This window comes from Desmodus rotundus, chromosome 6, assembly GCF_022682495.2.
Source record: "Desmodus rotundus isolate HL8 chromosome 6, HLdesRot8A.1, whole genome shotgun sequence".
Classification (NCBI taxonomy): domain Eukaryota; kingdom Metazoa; phylum Chordata; class Mammalia; order Chiroptera; family Phyllostomidae; genus Desmodus; species Desmodus rotundus.
The window spans coordinates 15,316,539-15,333,757 of record NC_071392.1 but is presented as its reverse complement, the minus strand read 5'-3'; the positions used below and the strand labels follow the sequence as shown (position 1 = coordinate 15,333,757).

Here is a 17,219-nt window from a genome sequence, read left to right as displayed (position 1 = left end):
CATGAATATTAATTAGGAGCATTGGTCAATTGCTCCTAATGTCACTGGGCAAGTGGTGAAAGAAAAGTATGAGCTCAGGGATTTAAATTCCCAGCTAAAGTACCATATAAATAACCTAAGGGCTTAAGTGTGTTTTGAAGTAAACCCCATTTCCTGTAGACACGAGGCTGAATTTGCTTAAAATCAAACACAAGACCACATCCTGCAACTGGTTAAGTTCCAACCCAAGCTGACCCCTCAGGCTCACAAAGAGTCTACGGTTGAAGTGCCGGCACTAACTGGGAAAAACTGGGATCCTGTACATTGGGATGGAGACACATGAGAAGACTCTGATGAAGGCAGGGACATCGAGCCCCTACATTCTGATGAATCTTCCTTGCCAGGGAAAGACGTCTCCCCATCCTCAGTGGCAGCAGCATCCCCCGCCCCACCAGTGGTATAGACCTTCTGCCTCTGTCAGAGGGTGTTAGCTCTGCACTGCCCACGGAAACTGTAACAGCTTCTCTGAGCAGTCCACGCAAGACGAGACTGGCTCTCCTCGGTACCCACTGCCACCACTCCTCTTGCTCCTAGACCTATAACTAGGCTCCAGTCCCAGCAGTCCTCTAAGGATGAGGTTCAAAGTCTGAGCCATGTGGAAGTGCACTGTACTCCACAAGACTTACCTGAGTTTTATAACTTATACAGACAGAAATGAGGTACCAATTCATGGTTTGTGGACAGTGGTTTGCCTGGATAATCAGGGACTTAGAAGGAACATGATTGGAAAATTGGTGACAAAGAAATTTGGGGAAGTATTTAGATAGATCTCGCTAAACAGACAAAAGCCACAAAGATATCTGTGCCCCGTGTAAATGCCCACCAAAGGGCGACGTCGGCAGAGGAGGATTTTAGTAATCAAGCGGGCAGGATGGCCTATTCTGTGAATGCCAGTCTCTTTCCCCAGCCACCACTGCCATTGCCCAATGGCTTCATGAACAAAGTGGCAATGGTGTCAGGAATGGAGATAACACATGGGCTCAGCAGTACAGACTTCCACTCACCAAGGCCGACCTGGCTAGGACCACCACTGAGCGCCCAGTCTGCCTGCAGCAGAGACCAACAATGAGTCCCCGACATGGTCCCTTGAGGTGATCAGGCAGCTACCTTGTGGCAGGTTGATGACACTGCACCACTCCCATCATGGGAGTAAGGGCAAGGTTTAATCCCTACAAACCAAAGAAATCAAGGATGAATGGGCAAGGGACTAAGGGCAACCTAATGAAAAGTCACAGCCCCTAGTCCAATCTTTGGATCTGAGCCAGTGTTCTGACCTGAAATCTACTGACTAAAAAAGAAACAAGGTCCCGAGGAGGGAGAAATGGGCAACACCATGGTAAGTACTGACAGTAACGATTACCTCAACCCTTCCCTAGAGGGATCTATAGTCATTACTCAGGTGATTGCATATTTGAAAAAGGGGAAATCCTACACATTTTGAGAACTGTTGGACATGTTGACACTGAAACCCAGGGATCCAATGCATCTTTATGCCCACCTCGTCCCCATTAGAGTGGGAGCTTACGGGGGCCAATTAATAAATTGGATCCTGGCTCAGGACACTGGTTCCTCAGACCCATGTAGAAGGCATGTTCCCTGTACCTGAATATATAACTACAACGGACACGCTTGGCTCTTGGCCAACGTCCACATATCATAATGGAAAAGCCAAGTGGAAGTCTCTGAACTGCCCTTCCTTACTCTAGCCAAGATAGTAAATGGAAAACAGTATCACATCCCAAGGGCACAGCGAATCTAAAGGATGCAGAGATGCTGATGCCCATCACATTGCCATTTAATCCACCAGTGTAGCCTCTACAAAAGTCAGGTGGATCCTGGAGAATGACTGTGGACTGGCACAAACTCAGTTAAGCACTAGCCCCAACTGCAGCTGTGATGCCAGAGAGCTTACCTTGGCTAGAACAGATTGATGTTGCTTCAGGTGCATAGTTTGCAGTTATGGCTCTGACAAGTGTATCTTTCAATCACCATTGGAAAGGAAGATCAGAAACAGCTCTCCTTCACTTGTGACAGACGACAGTATACATTCTTGCCCCAGGGCTGTCTTAACTCTCCCACCCTCTGAAAAAATATAGTCCAAAGAAACCTGGGCCATCTGGACATCTGGAAGGACATTGTATTGGCCCACTGTACTGGTGACAGTATGTTACTTGGACCTCAGAAGTGAGAAGTGGCAAGTATTGTGTTGGCCAAAAAGTTTGTAGGGGTTTTTTCTGTAAAATAAAAGATGCATTCTTCATATTCACTAATAACTTTATCAATTTGGATACTTTGAGTATGTTGGCTATCTCCAGCATGGTATAATGTTGATTGTTTTCAGTTAATGTCTTGATTTGATCACCATCAACTTCAACTGTGGAGCATCGTCCAGCAAGAAGTCTTCCCTACAATACTTTACAAACCAGCTTTGACATGTTCAATCGGTCACAGCACCTTCTCCATACCCTGCACAAACCTTTTTGTGTATTTCAGTTGTGTTTTTACCTTTCTTGAAATAATACAGCATAACAAGCCGAAAACATTGCTTATTTTCTTCCATCTTCAATATTAAAATAGCTACACACAAATTCACCAATTTTGATGTTTTCTTTAAATGCATGCTGATACGACAGCTGTCACAGTACAATCTAAAAAATTTATTTCAAATGATGTTCAAGACAACTAAGCGCTACTGGAGCCATCCTACAGAAAAACCAAATGAACTTTTTGGCTAGTCCAATATGTTGGAGGCACTGATAATACACATGACCTCCAGATGGGAGGAGATAAACCCTACAAAGATTCGGGGGCTCACAGCATTGCTGGTGGCCTTCTTTCCCCAGGGGCACAGTACATTTTCCATTAAGTGATAATGTGTGGTTGCCACCCAGTTAGTCCATGATCTTCATACCAAGAAAATAGCAGACAAGGGAAGGGGTCAACATTCTGCCATGAGAAATTGACCCTGAAAATCAGGAAGTGATAGGGCTGCTTCTACAGATGGAGAACAGGGAAGACAGTGCTTAGCACCCAGGTCTTGGTGTCTCTAATGGGAAATGGTAAGTACAGCCGCCACAGCCTAGTTTGCACCCACCAAGTAAGCCATTTGGACCATATAAGGGTAAGGAGGAGCTAGAATGGAGGTAAGAAGGAGTAAGGAAGGAAGACAGTATCAGATGCCACCTTAAGAGCAGCCACTGTGGTCAGCGTTCTAGTTCATTCCATCACCTTCCTCTTATATGTTTCCCCAGGAATAGAGACCACCAGAATCCTGGAAGAGCTGTCCTCCAGAACGTATTACATGAAGCAAGTAAAGCTGCAGTGAGGAGTGGACTGCACTGGATGTGTGGTGCACCACCCAGATTTGTCACCTCCTGCAGGACGCAAGCACTCATTCCCCTAGCTTGCTGGGAGTGTTGGCAGCTGACAGCTATCAGCTGTGAATCCCTCTAAATACATTGCCCTCTGCTGAGGTTTCTTTATCTAAGATCATACCCGTCCTGCAGATAACTCACATCCAGTGACTAGTCAACACGGGGAGATAAGACTGACCCACTTTGGCTCAATTTAGGATGACTCTGAAGGGCTATACTGCAGCTATACAACTTCCCAAGGGATTAGTGAGGCCTTTTTTTACAGCTGCCTCCAAGTTCACCTTCTCCTTCTGCCCAGTAATGCTATCTTCACTTTCCCAAAGGTATTGACCCCATGAGGACTCCTCAGTAACCTTCCTGCATACAAACTTCCATCTCATAATCTACGTCCCACGGAACCCAGGAATCCAACACATGCATTATCTCGTTTAGGCCTCAGCACGACTTCATCAGTTTTACTATTATCCTTATCTTACCGAGGAGACTGAAGCTCTAAGAACTTTAGTAAACTTGCACACTTCCTGGTTCTAGAGTCTACACTTTTAACCAAAATGGATGAGCAAACTCTAATCCTTGTGCTAGAACTAGACTATTATCTCCCTGGATGAGACTCTGGGTGCAGCTAGTCAGGCAGTCTCCTGCCATCGCCTGTTCCCTGGGATGCACCTGGAAGTTGCAGAGAAAGAAGGGAGAGCACTGTAACTGGGTTTCCCTCTCCGGGCTCTGTAAACCTCCCCACCTTACTGCTGTGGGTTTGAGGGTTTGTCTTCCACAAGTTCGAAAATCTCTGTTGTGCCTGTGACGTTGAGCAAGGGGTCTCCCCGACATGACCAGCTGCCTCCCTGCAGCCCTGTGGGTTCCAGATTTCAAATTAACTGGAGTGATCCAAATGCACAGTGACCTTGGTCCTATGCATTCAGGGGTTTAATAAGTGATTTGTGGTTAGGAAGTTGCAAAACTGTAGAGATCACCCAGGTCTGCACCGGGTCTCTCTTCCACCCCCCCCAACTCTCAGTCCCTCCCTTGAGTACGCTGTCACTCAGTCTCCCCCAAGTGCCAAGGTGTCATTGCTAGATACAGGAACTGTTCAATGGGAATGTGCTAAAACTGTCTTCACGATGACAGGGAGACAGAGTGTCATAAACTACTACAGATAACCCATAATCCCTTTGTCTTTTAGAACAACTTTAGTCTCATTTTATTCTCGGAGAAATTAAAATGTCTGGACTCCCATCAACTTCTGCACATAAGTAATGTTTATAAGTAACCAGCCAGGGCAATGGAGCGTGTTTAGTCATTTTGCATAAGAACTTCCCTTGCACATCTTCCATATATAACTCACTTGGCAACCCCCTTTTCTACCCATTGAGACACCAGTGCAAAACATGTTCTTAGGCCTGCTCGTAGCCCTTCTGCGATGGGCTCCCTGAGGCAATGGAAAGAAGATACCAGGTGTGACTGTTTGCCTACCCCTAATATGCACATCCCCAATGGCTCCTGGACGTGTCTCTCCTTATTCCCAATCATGGATCTTCTGCTCGGGAAGGTCTGGCTCCTTCCCCCTATCCACATGTCCAGCCCATTCCTGCCCTTGTCCCTCTCCCCTGTCATTTTCCACCCCCATCCCCACAGCAGGGTCTCCTTTGACTCCAATAATCCGTGTGCACTGTGTCCTCCCCCAAGGTACCATCCCTGGGCAGCCCCACTCCAGTCTGATCATTCCTGAAGCCTTATCAGCATGCACTTGTACAAATGTGGACTTGGATCACCAGTTTTCAGTGGAATCTAATACAGTTTGGAGTCAGACTACTGTTTCTAAGTTGAGACTCTTCCACTCACTGGGATGTGATCCCAGAGAAGTCCCATAACTACTCCAAGCCCCATGGTCCTCACTTGTAAAATGGATGTAGTGAAGCCTACATAACGTGTTTGTGGAGAAAGCTAATGAGGTACAGTAATGGGAAGCGACTTTTACACTTTCAAGTGTTGCACGAATTTTAGTATCATGTTGTTTCTTCCCCATGAGCTCTCGGATGCCACATCTTTTACTTCCTTTCTCACTCTCCCCTGGGTCACCTATAGTGCCAGTGACACTGTAGGTCAACGTTAGATGCAGAGTTAATAATGAATAAAAGAAATCCACTTACCCGATGGAATTAAGGCAAAACCATAACCACATATAAATCTATTGTGGGCACTGTCCCACCAAGTGGATCTACTACCTCTTCTATGAGGAAACATCCTGAAAAGAGATGAAAATTCATTTGCAGCCCACTTTTGCAAATCTACGCTAAGAGCAAGAAGAATAGCATCGAAACACATCCATTCCTCATTCGAACATGGGACCCATATTGACAAATCGGCCTCTGGAATCCTCGTTAACTTTCCCCCAAAAGGCTGCTAGCGCTCAATAACCAGCTTCTTTTTTTTATTCCCTTAAAGAGATCATTTTTATCTCCATAGTATGTTTAGTTCCTCTTCAACATCTGATGCAAGCCTAGTGCTTTCCATTGCTTTCTAGCTGTGTCAGATTTCCCTAGAAGACAGAAATGAAAGTGATGACTAAGAAGATTGCACTTAAAATTCAAATTTTTGACCTATGCACTGATTTCCCCATCCACCCCTCCCATTCCTGTCCCCTTGCCTTCCAAAGGGGGAAATCACCACTTTAACACAGCATAGAACCTTCAGCCTGTACCGTTAGATGCAGACTTGCAGACTTTAAGCACAAATTTAGTTCACTTAGTTTGAACGATGCAAAGAGAACTCAGACTCTTTTTCTATTTTCCTGATGATCTTCTATTGGGACAGGAAGGACTACCTGCCAGAAATCTACCAGTTATGGTCTATTTCCACTCCATCCATCACTTAGAAACAATTAGACATTTACTTGTCTCCTCCACATTGGTCCATATTCCATATCCCAATATGGCCCCAAAGTCAAATTATTTAAAGCACCCTGTCTGGAATGGAGAAAGACATTAGAAAAAATAAAGAGTAGCGTGGGGGGGGGGGGAATATAAGACTTTAGACTATGTCAACATACTCCCACAGCTGAGCTTTTTTATTTTTCAGTGACCCAAAATCAGTAATCCAGCCAGTACTTTGATGAATATCTAAGTTAATTAAATGATTATGGTGCCATATTAATGCAGTTCATTTTCCAGTACAGCCTGTTCTGCATATGCTTATTCTTAAATCAAAATTACCTGGATTTAGCTGTCATTTTAGCTCTGCCCTTAACCAAAAGGTAGATTCTCTAGTTTTCCAAGCTAGCAAAATGTAGATCATTAGATGGCCCAAAGTGTCACTGAGGAATGTTTTGCGAGGACAATGGTGCCCCTTATAGCTCAGAGCATCCCACAGGAATGCAACACTTCTTTAATATATTTACTAAAAGCCAGGCACCGGAGCTACAAAACTGATAAAATCACCCCTAAACAGACCCATTGGCAAATAATTTTAACAAAGGTCAGGTGATGATGTATACAGGGCCAGGGGCTGAGAGTCGGGCAGGGAGGTAGGGAAGGAGTTGCCTGAGCACTTCTTGGAGGATAAGCAAGAACTGGACTGGAAAGGGAAGAAAAAAGACCGATGTAGGCAATGAGAATAGTTGGTACCAAGAATCAAGAGAGTATGAACAAAGAAACAAGAGAATGCCCTGTGCAGAGAATGAGCGAACATTTTTATTCCATCCTGTGGAGCTGAGTCTGACATCCCTTTCCTCTCTCATTCAGGAGCCCCTCCCTCCACCCCCAGAGGCCTGCAGGGGAATCTCTCCCTCTAACACTCAGTGCTTGGCCACCTCCTGGAGGTATTACTGGTTCAGTGACCACCCCCCCTCCTTCACCACTCCCAGGACACTCAGAGGGGTGGCCATTGTCCCGTGATCTGGGGTGAGCTGAGGAAGAGAACTCTCCCCTCTACCATGGCTTGCCGTGATGAGGGGCCCCAAACAGTGCCAAATGTCTTCCACATTATTCAAAGAAACAGCCCTCGAAGGCTTTACCCCAGCCCACTGGGTTCCCTCCAAACCAAGAACTCAGAAATAACTCCACAGGGTGGGGGGGTGCAGGCTCTGCCAGGGGTGTCAAGGAAACCACCACATACATCTTCCTCTCTTCCTCGGAATCGTCCTCCTCCCCTGCCCCTAGGCAGAAAAGCTCTGATGGGGAGCCAAGCTCCTTCTCCCAGAGACTCTCTGCTTTCCCAGACAGTTCCTCACTCCACCCGCCTCTGACCCTGCCCTGTCAGCTGGTGTGACAGTCCAAATGGGCTTCCGTCCTGGTGGCGACACAGCTGGGGCCCCAGCTGCATCCTTTCTTTCTACTTAAAATGAGAAAGTAAATTCCCAAGTATCATTTTCAACACCACAAACTGCTAACAGCCCATGGTTCCAGAGAGGGGAACAAAGCAGCTGGGGGGAGGGGGAGGAGACGGGCCTTTTCACACACTCTGCAGTAGTTAGGTTGTACTCTGCCTGTGAATTGCCTCTTCAAGAAGCATCATTTTCTAGAAAATTACTTGAGAAGTCATTTATTTGGAAACCCAGAGTTTTCAGAATATTTTCCACAATGTAATATTGAGACCTTCATCTTGAACTCAAATGGGTTAATAATCTTGTAGGTAAAAAGCCAGTAGGTAAAAAGAAGAAAAAACAAAGTCATTAAGAAGACAGACCTTGCGACACTTGCCTCTGAGCCGTGGTTTCCACATTGGTAAAATGAGGGTCACTATGTACCTATCTCACGGATTTACTGTGAGGCTAAGGGAAGTCATGGATATGAAGCACACGGTGTCTGCCACTTAGTGAATGCTGGAGAGTTGACTGCTCACGATCAGTCTCCTTACAGGTTGCTGCTTGCCTCTCTCGCCTTCTGCTACTGTGTGTGGTGAGACAAAAAAGCTCCGGGTGAGTAAGGCATGCCTCTGAGAAGGATGGCACATAGACTGAGTATTAATAAAATCTGGGTGCCTTCAAACCCCCTGTCACGCTAAGCTATGTACCTCCAGCCTGCTGGAGAAACACTTCCTCTCCTGTGGCCACCTGTGGCACACAGCATGGGACCTGAGTCAGGGACCGTGCTCAAGCGTTGCTCCTCCACCAACTTGCCCTGTAAACCAGTTTTCAAGTCTTAATTTCTTCACAGCAACGTCATGGAGCCAAGCAAGCTAATGCACGTCTACAGGCTTTGTACCCACCAAACCCTGCAAATGAGGTGAAGTTATTTCAAAAATACACAATCAACAGTCAAGCTAAATAGAATGAGCATCTCACTGACATGAGGAAAGTTTACTTGTTGGTAAGGCTCTGCAGTGGTTCAGTCAGCTGCTGGAGGAACAGCCCCCTCACAGAAGGCCCTCCCAGTGGGCTGCTGGGACCTGCCACCCATCCCAGCGTAGAAAAGCCCACATTCTGGGTCCTTTCACTTACCTGGAAATAATATGCCCCCTTCAAATCCAAGGCGCCAAACATACTTCAGGTTCATTCAATTTCCAACTACTTTTGAATCAGTTCAAAGAAATCTCAGCGACCCAAGTTCACCAGTTTTCTGACTTCAAAGTAAATCAGCTCATTGCTCTAGGTCACAGCTTCCTTTACCATGAGTGATTCTTCAGGTTCTAAGAGTCACATGAGCTTGATACAAGTGTGAACTTAGTTTTCACTGTTTTCTGTCTCTCTCTGTCTCTTTGGGTTTGTTCTATCACCCTCCACTCCTAGAGCCAGGCTACAATCCACCTCTCTCTCAGCTCTGCTGGGTTGTGAAGAAGCGAAGTCCTGGCTTGAGTTCTCAGGTGTGAAAGCTTGCTCTCCACCCAACCTGGCTCACTTGGCCAGGGTTCTTCCACAGCTGGTGTTTAGTAAATTTTTGCTTAGAGAGACAAAGGGGAAAATGCATGAATGAATGGATTAGCTTGTTTATTTAGCCAACAAATATTTACTGAGTCTTTTTTATTACACCACAGAGAATAATCCAGGAAGAATCTGACCCACCTATTAAGCAGAGGTGGCAGTGAGGAGGATGAGGAGGGTTCCTTGAGGAACCGAAGTTTGGCTGAGATCTGAAGGAAGAGTAAGAGGTAACTCTTCCAGAAGTATTTGTGAGACCAAAGTCCCTGCAGTGGGAAAGAAGGGGAAAAAATGAATGGATGAATGAGTGAGTGAAGAAAGGAATAAGTGAGTAAACAAAGGAATGGACTAACCAACCAATACGTGGGCAGCCCCCCCGCCTTACCCTTGGTCACTGGCACTCTACCTCTCATTGGGTTTCTTTTTCAATTAGCACATCCTTGTCACCAGCCACATGTGGTTACGTGCCATCAGTCTATAAAGGTGTGGGTCCCGGACACCTAGCATTGTGTGTAGACAAGAATTTTGTGGCATTTATATAAATGTTCCTTCGGTTTCTAATGCATGGGAAGCAGTCATTCTACAAATGGAGAGCTGAGAAATTCCGGACTTCTACTAATTGAGAAGATTCACTCCTGTCAACACTTTCCTAACGCAACCCCATTTTTCCCCAGAGAGTAGCTCCATGTCAGCCCATGCCATTATCAACGCATATAAAACACCTTCCCAAATTGGCTGTGGCCATTGAGACTTTTTTTTAATTTTGCAATAAAATCCATTAAATCCAGTATAGAATTTAACCATGTCTTCTTTCTTTCATAAGGTGAAAATCCTCAAGGGAGATAAGTTTACTAAGTAGAGAGAAGAAAATCTTTTGTCATTCCTGAGAAGGGGGGAGGGTAGAAAAAAATACCCGGTAAATGTCACTACTGACTAATCCCATCTGGTTTTGCGAGGCCCTGGGGGTTTCAGGGCCTCGTGTGCTGGTAAATTAAACAGTAACATTCCTCTGAGAAAGGAATGTGCAGGCTCGCTCCCCGGAGCACTCACCTGCGGCAGCTGTGATGAAGAGCCTGGAAGGAGATGGTGATTCCAGGCAGCCAGTACCGTTTCCATCTGCACCCTCACCTGCTCTTGTGTTCCTTATCTGATAGCTTTCCCCAGGCCACAGTGGACAGGAGCCTTCTTACTATGTGCCTCTCCTGCTGTGTCTCCAACTATTGACTCATCTAAAACTGACTCAGGACAGGTAGCTGGTGACATCAGACACCCGGATCCGTTCCCAAGAGCCAGTGCTGACCATTGCCAAATCGATGTGAGTCCTGAGAAAAAATAGATCTCTGTCAACAATTCAGAAATCGTTTTTGTTGTTTAAAAAAAGGAAATGGCATTGCCCTGGCTGGGTGGCTTGGTTGGTTGGTGTATGGTCCCCTACACCAAAAGGCTGTGGGTTTGATCCCTGGTTGGGGCGCATATGGGAGGCAATTGATCCATGTTTCTCTTGCACATCAATGTTTCTCTGTCTCCATGTCATCTCTGATCCCCCACCCCTCTAAACTCAATAAATATGTTCTTGGCTGAGGATTGTTTTTGTAAAGGCATTAATATTATGCTGGTATTGATACATGTTGTTATATTACATGGAAGAAGGAGTAGACCTGGCCAGCCAAGGAAATATGTCCTTGCCATGGATTTTAAGATCCACCATGTTTAGAAAAACTTCTTATATTTGCCACTTTGCTTTTCCCCCATCAGGTTGACGGCATTCGATTAAAAGTAAATTTTTGCTGTGGTGGTTCATTATATGAGTCTGTCTACTTTTGTGTATACTTGAAATTTTCCATGATAAATAGTAGTGAAAAGAAAAATAAATAAGCACAGTATGTCATCTGCTGTTGGACCCTTGCTGCTTCACTTTCTCCTGTTCCGCTGCACCCTAAGACTCTACAACTGGGGAACCTCTGAACGCTGAGCTCTGGCTGCCTGAGCCTGCCCTGGATCCAAGCTCATTTTGCTCAGTCGCTTAGAATTGGGGCTCATTTTTTTTTGCATTTTATATTGCACTACTACTTTCATAAAGGAGCACGGTCTCACCATGATTAAACATTCATTTCTTCTGAGAAGAAAAGTATACATTAACAAACATTCCAATGTTCTTTTTACCTTTTACTTAAAAGGCAAAGGTTCTAGGTGGAGGTGGTAGAAGAAAGTAAAGGGGAGATAAATGGTGATGGGAGGATACGTGACTTGGGGTGGTGAACACACAATGCAATAGCCAGATGATGTATTATAGACTTCTACACTGGAAACCTGTGTAATTTTATTTACCAATGTCACCCTAATATGTTCAATGCATTTTTTTAACTCAAAAAAGAAAGGCAAAGGTTCTAAAGACATTAATAATTGCAATACTAGCCCTGGCTAGGTGGCTCAGTTGGATGGAGTGCCATCTGGGCGCTAGAGGGTTGTGGGTCCATTCCCTGTCCAGAGCACACATCTAGGTTGTGGGTTTGATCCCAGGTCAGGGCCTGGATGGGAGGCAACTGATCCTTGTTTCTCTCTCTCCCTCCCTCTCCCTCCCTCTCTCTCTCTCTCTCTCTCTCTCTCCCTCCCCCCACCTTGTCCTTTCTCTCTAAAATCAATGCACATATCCTCTGGTGAGAATTCAATTTCAAAGACTGTTAAAAAAATAATTGCAATGCTATTATTACTGGGAGTTAATTTTATTCCTATGTCTAGAAAATGTATTAATGAATGATGATGTCACAGTAATTGAGTTTTTCAATACAGCAATTGAGTATTTTCTGACTATGTTAAGTCTAAACCACAACACATGTAAGTACATTTATAGAAAGTGAATTCTATAACTGTTACTGCCACACACAGAAAACTCCACTGAACATTTACAAAGTTAACAATAACGCATAGCATGCTGGCAGACAACCACGGGGCAAAAGTACACTGGCTTCTTAGGAACTGTTACAAAAACTCCACGTTCCACCTACACAACTTCAAGGTCTCAAGCATTCTACTCCCAGTTGAAAACTGTTCCCTTAGCAGATGTTTTTTCATACGCTCAAGGCCAGGACAGGTCCACGTTTCCCTACCTCCTGCCCTGTAGATGAAGACTCGTGGATGCACGAAGGAGACGGGGCGGAGAGCTGAGGGCTTGATGGCAGCTCTGACCAGAGTGCTGTCCTGTCACCAGTCCCCAGGACCCAGCTGGGCCCTGACGTTCAACCAGCTTCCTGGGCTCTGGATGGGAGCAGGAAACAAACCCTTCACTCTCCATTCCGCATCCACTGGCCAATTCAAAACAAAACCCTCCCGTCTGCTTGGTAATATGGATCATTTTGAACTGAGACAATGATGGCTTGTCTGAATTAGTGAAAACCTCCGTTCTGCTCTAATTTTTTTTATAGGACAGTTTTTAAAAGTGGTTTTATTACTTTCGAAATCATGATGTAACTCTAAGGTAGGCCAACAAAGGACTGTTTCATGGCTTTCAATGTAGTTGTTCATTAAGTTCTAAAACATTTGAACAGAGAGAGTGGAAACTCTTTTTGTTTGTCAGTTTTTAAACTTTTTGTTTGTTTGTTTTATAAAATTCTATTCCTAGTCTAACATAATAGCAATGGCTTCTGCCCAGTTTGAGTTGTCAAATTTACTATTGTCTACTCTATCTTAATTAGTCTAACCTATCTTAATTAGGTTACTACCTCTTACTAGTGCATCAGTGGCGTGCAAGATTTTAAGAAGGAAAAGCTGGATCACCCAGGAAGAGCTGGAAAACCCTGCTCCAGGACGAAGGGACAACTAGCAATCTGCAAGAGCAAATGAGAGTGAAGTATAAACCTAGGGCATGTACACGGCTTCCGAGAGGCGCACAGAAAGTTCCAGGGGCTCCATGTGGAAGATGAGCGTGTGCTGTGTGAGTTCAAATACACATCAGTTTGGGGCTGCACACACATAGCACGCACGTTTTTCCTTAATCAGGCTCCCTTCTCTTCCCCACAGCTATCCTGCAGAAACTGGCAGAGTGGCCCATACTGCAGAGTCCTGACAGAGATTAGCCTCGCACGTACGCACTTTCACTCTGATCTTAAACAGCAGAACCCAAATCCCAATGTGCCTTTTCAGATTAAACAAGACTCAGGAGAATGAGGTTCCATATAAATAGTTACACAAGTTCAGGAAGAAGACAAGACTTGGCTAGAGTTGATCAGAATAAATATAAAGGCAGAACTTCTAGTTCTACTTTAAAAAATTAGAGATTTCTGTGTATTCCCCAAAAACCCATTAAAATGGTATTACCAAAAAAAAAAAAAAAAAGTTTGTTAAAGAAAAACACCCTTAGCTGCCAAGGGAGTCTGCATACGGGACTTCAGCCACCGGTGTGGGCAGAGTGAAACACCCACAGAAAACAGGGAGATTAAGTGCAGGGTCTCACTGGAAGACGAGATATGTGCGTGGGTGCATAGTGCAACAACATCACGTAACTATGTACATGACACACGTAACAACATCATGTAACAACATCACCCTTTTGCCAACCCTTTCCAGGCTCAGCTATCAAAATACTTGCAAGGCAGGTTTATGTCCTCCAGGCAAGAGATTAGAGCCGTCCTCTCTTGGGGACACTGCATACCCCAAGAGAAGCCTGCCCTCACCACCTGCGCATAGCAACATCTAAAGGTCTTCTGATGGGAAAATCCAGAGGCCTGCCAGGTCCCACTTCGGAAAAGCCCGCCAGCTAATCAGCTCCACATACATAAACATCCAATCAGCATTTCAGTGCCTCTCCCTTAAAAACAGGTTACTAAGAAATTTAAGAAGTCATATCCTTGAAAAAATCAACTAAAACAGACTAACAGAAAGAAGAAATTCAGGAAGCATTTTAAAAAGGGTAGGAAAAAATGTTTTAGGCTAATGTTCATTTCCTCAGGGACATGAAAGAAGATAGCATCTTTGTGTAATAAGACACTGTTTTTTTTAAAAGAGAGCTCTTAGGAATTCTAAAAATGATAACAAAGATTAAAAAACTCAACAGAACGGCTAAATAATAAAGCCGAGTAAATCTCCTAGAAAGACTAGGAAAAAAGAGAAAGAGATTGAAAAAGAGAGAGAGAGAGAAAAAAAAGGTGTATTTTCTTTTAAATAGAGGATCAATCCAGAAGAAACAATATCCAGAAAGAGAAACTAAAGAAAACAGAGAGGGCTAAAAAACAACTTAGCACATCATAAAATGTTGAGTTCCAAGCCAAAAACGCTAAAATGTAAAAGCCGATGAAATTTTCCGTGCAGAAGACCCAGGAGGTGGCAGTCCCAGATATTTGCAAAACTGAGCGCTGAGAGGAAGCAAACCCACCTCCACAGGGCTGAGTGGAGGCTGTCTGAGAAGAAGTTCAGGTCCTCCGCTCCCTCCCTGCTCCACACCACTGCTCGGCTGCCGCTCCTCCCCACCTGCATGAGGGTACCAGGGCTGCTCCTCAAAGGGATGCTTTCCATGCTGGTGAAGGACTGGCCCAGGTGTGGGTTTGGGACCGGCACCACAGCTGAGGGCACTTAGTGACCAGCCCTCTTTCTCTGGCCCTGTTTCCCCAATTAACTGCCACACTAGGAGATAAGAGGTTTCCTTCCAGACAATGTGACCAGCCAAGAAAAAAGACCAGGAAAAAACCAAAAACAAAAACGGAATCAGAGCTTTCCTAAAATAAAGTGCCTTCAGATCACTAGAATGAAGCTCCAAGTCAACAAGCCCCACCCATAAACTCAGAGCTTTCAATGAGCGGTTTAGTCCTCTAATCCTGAAATCCTCTTTTCAGGTGTTTTCCTGAAAAGAGGAGTAAATGCAGAGGGCACACAAAGAAATAGGAGGATATTAGAGAACACTGGTCCTTTGCCTTAAAGCTTAGCAGTTAAGAGTGGAAACGGCAGCAGAAACGGCAGCAGAAGCGTTGGCACCCCGGGAGGAGTCCACCTGAGCCAGAGGTGCGAGCCCTGGACAACTGCCAGGCGGCGCCTACCGAGCCACGGCAGGATGTTCTGGCCAAAGCCACCAAACAGCTCCTAGATTTTCCGTGGAAACTGGGTGTGGCCGTGAGCTTTGACAGTACAGATCCCTGAAGTATGCTGCTGTGGTGATGCCAAAAGTGGAACATCATTTAGGTCAAGAGCAAGTCTTTTGAAATGACAATTCCACAGTTTCAGAATTTCTTTTCTTTTAACCTGACCCCACCCCAAACCCAAACATTCTATCCCTAATCCTAAAGCTAAACTTAACTCTAAACCAAACACTAACACTACCCTCACCCTAACCTAATCCTAACCAGTACTCTAAACTAATCTCTATTCCTAACCATAATTTTAACACTAAACCCTAACTATTGCCATAACCCTAATTCTAACCCTAACCCTAACTCTTACCTAAGCCTCAAACTCTCAACCTATTACCAAAACTTTAACTCTATGTGGTATACCCTAAACCCTAGCATCAAACCTTAACCCTAAATTTAACATCAACTCTAATATCTAATCCTAACCTTTAACCTAACCCTCTATCCCTAACCCTAACCTTAGCCACCTCACCCTGAACCTAACCATAAACCTCTAACAGTAAACTGAACTCTAACCTTTCAATTCTAACTGTAACAGTAACCCGAATTCTAAAACCCTAAGCCTCTAACCTAAACCCTAGCCTGCCTACCCATAACACCAACCTGTAACCCCTAAACCCAAGCCCCAAATGACAAGCCCTAAAATCACCCCTATTCATACACCCTAACCCCTAACTGTAACCTAGCCATAAAACTGAACTTCTAACCATAACCCTACACTTAACCATAACACTAATCTTAACCCCCGACCCTAACCCTAATGCCAACTCTAACATGAACCCTTATAGCTGAACCCTCTAACCCTCAACACTCGAACCTAGACAAAACCATAACCCTAAACCCGGGACTTTCCTTCACTGTCAGCCTTGGAATTCCCTGTTTTTCTCCTGTGTTGGATTCCTCATCTCTTCCTCTTTCTTTTTTTCTTTTTTCTTTCTTTTCTGTTGTTGACACTGTTACAGATGTCCCCCATTTCTCTTCCCCATTGCCCTCCTCCACCCAGCCCCCACCCCACCATGGCCTTCACCACATCGTTGTCTGTGTCCATGGGCCATACCTACAGGATATATGTTCTTTGGCTAATTTCTTCCAGTTCCCCCCGCCCACCCCCTTGCCCTTTAAGATCTGTCAGTCTGTCCCATGTATCCATGCCTCTGGTTTTATTTCATTCATTAGTTTATTTTGTTCATTAGATTCCACATATGAGTGAGATCAGACGGTACTTGTTCTCTGACTGGCTTATTTCACTTCTCATAATATCCTCCAGGTCCACCCATACTGTCTCAAAGTGTAAGATTTCCTTCTGTTTTACAGCCATGTAGTATTCCATTGTGTAAATGCACCACATCTTTTTTATCCACTCCTCTATTGATGGGCACCTGGGCTGTTTCCAGATCTTTCTCTTCCTCTTTCTCGGTTTTGTTTTTGTGGAGAACATCCTCTAGTAATCAAGGCAAAAAGGATCTTCCCTTTGTCCCCAGTGTCCTGAAATTTCACAGTACTGTTCCTGGGCATGAGCCTATTTTCACCCATGATGCTGGGTCTTCCACAGCCCTTCCAGGAAATCTAGAAACTCACAATACCTTTTACTTGTGAGAAATTTGTTGAATTATTTTATCGGTGATTTCCTCTCAGTTCTTTGTTCCCTCTTTCTGAAACTCTTGCTAATCAGATATTGGAACTCCTGGATTGGTCCTCTAAAATCCTTATTCTTTTCTGTTTTCCCTCTGCATTTCCTCTCCTTTATAGGAGAATTTCTCAACTTTCCTATGATCCTTCTTTTGAATTTTTCATTATTATCATCATGTTTATTAATTTCTAATACCTCTTTTTTGTAAC

At 44.6% G+C, this 17,219-nt stretch overlaps 1 long non-coding RNA gene across 1 annotated transcript; it reads right to left on the bottom strand.

Annotated features, from left to right (window-relative positions):
* Nucleotides 1-8,857: 8,857 nt before the first annotated feature.
* Nucleotides 8,858-10,571, bottom strand: LOC123480024 (uncharacterized). Its single transcript, XR_008427107.1, has 3 exons — nt 10,315-10,571; nt 9,671-9,764; nt 8,858-9,530 (listed from the first exon to the last, which is right to left on the bottom strand). It is a non-coding gene; the product is annotated as an uncharacterized lncRNA (long non-coding RNA).
* Between the last annotated feature and the right edge of the window lie 6,648 nt (nt 10,572-17,219).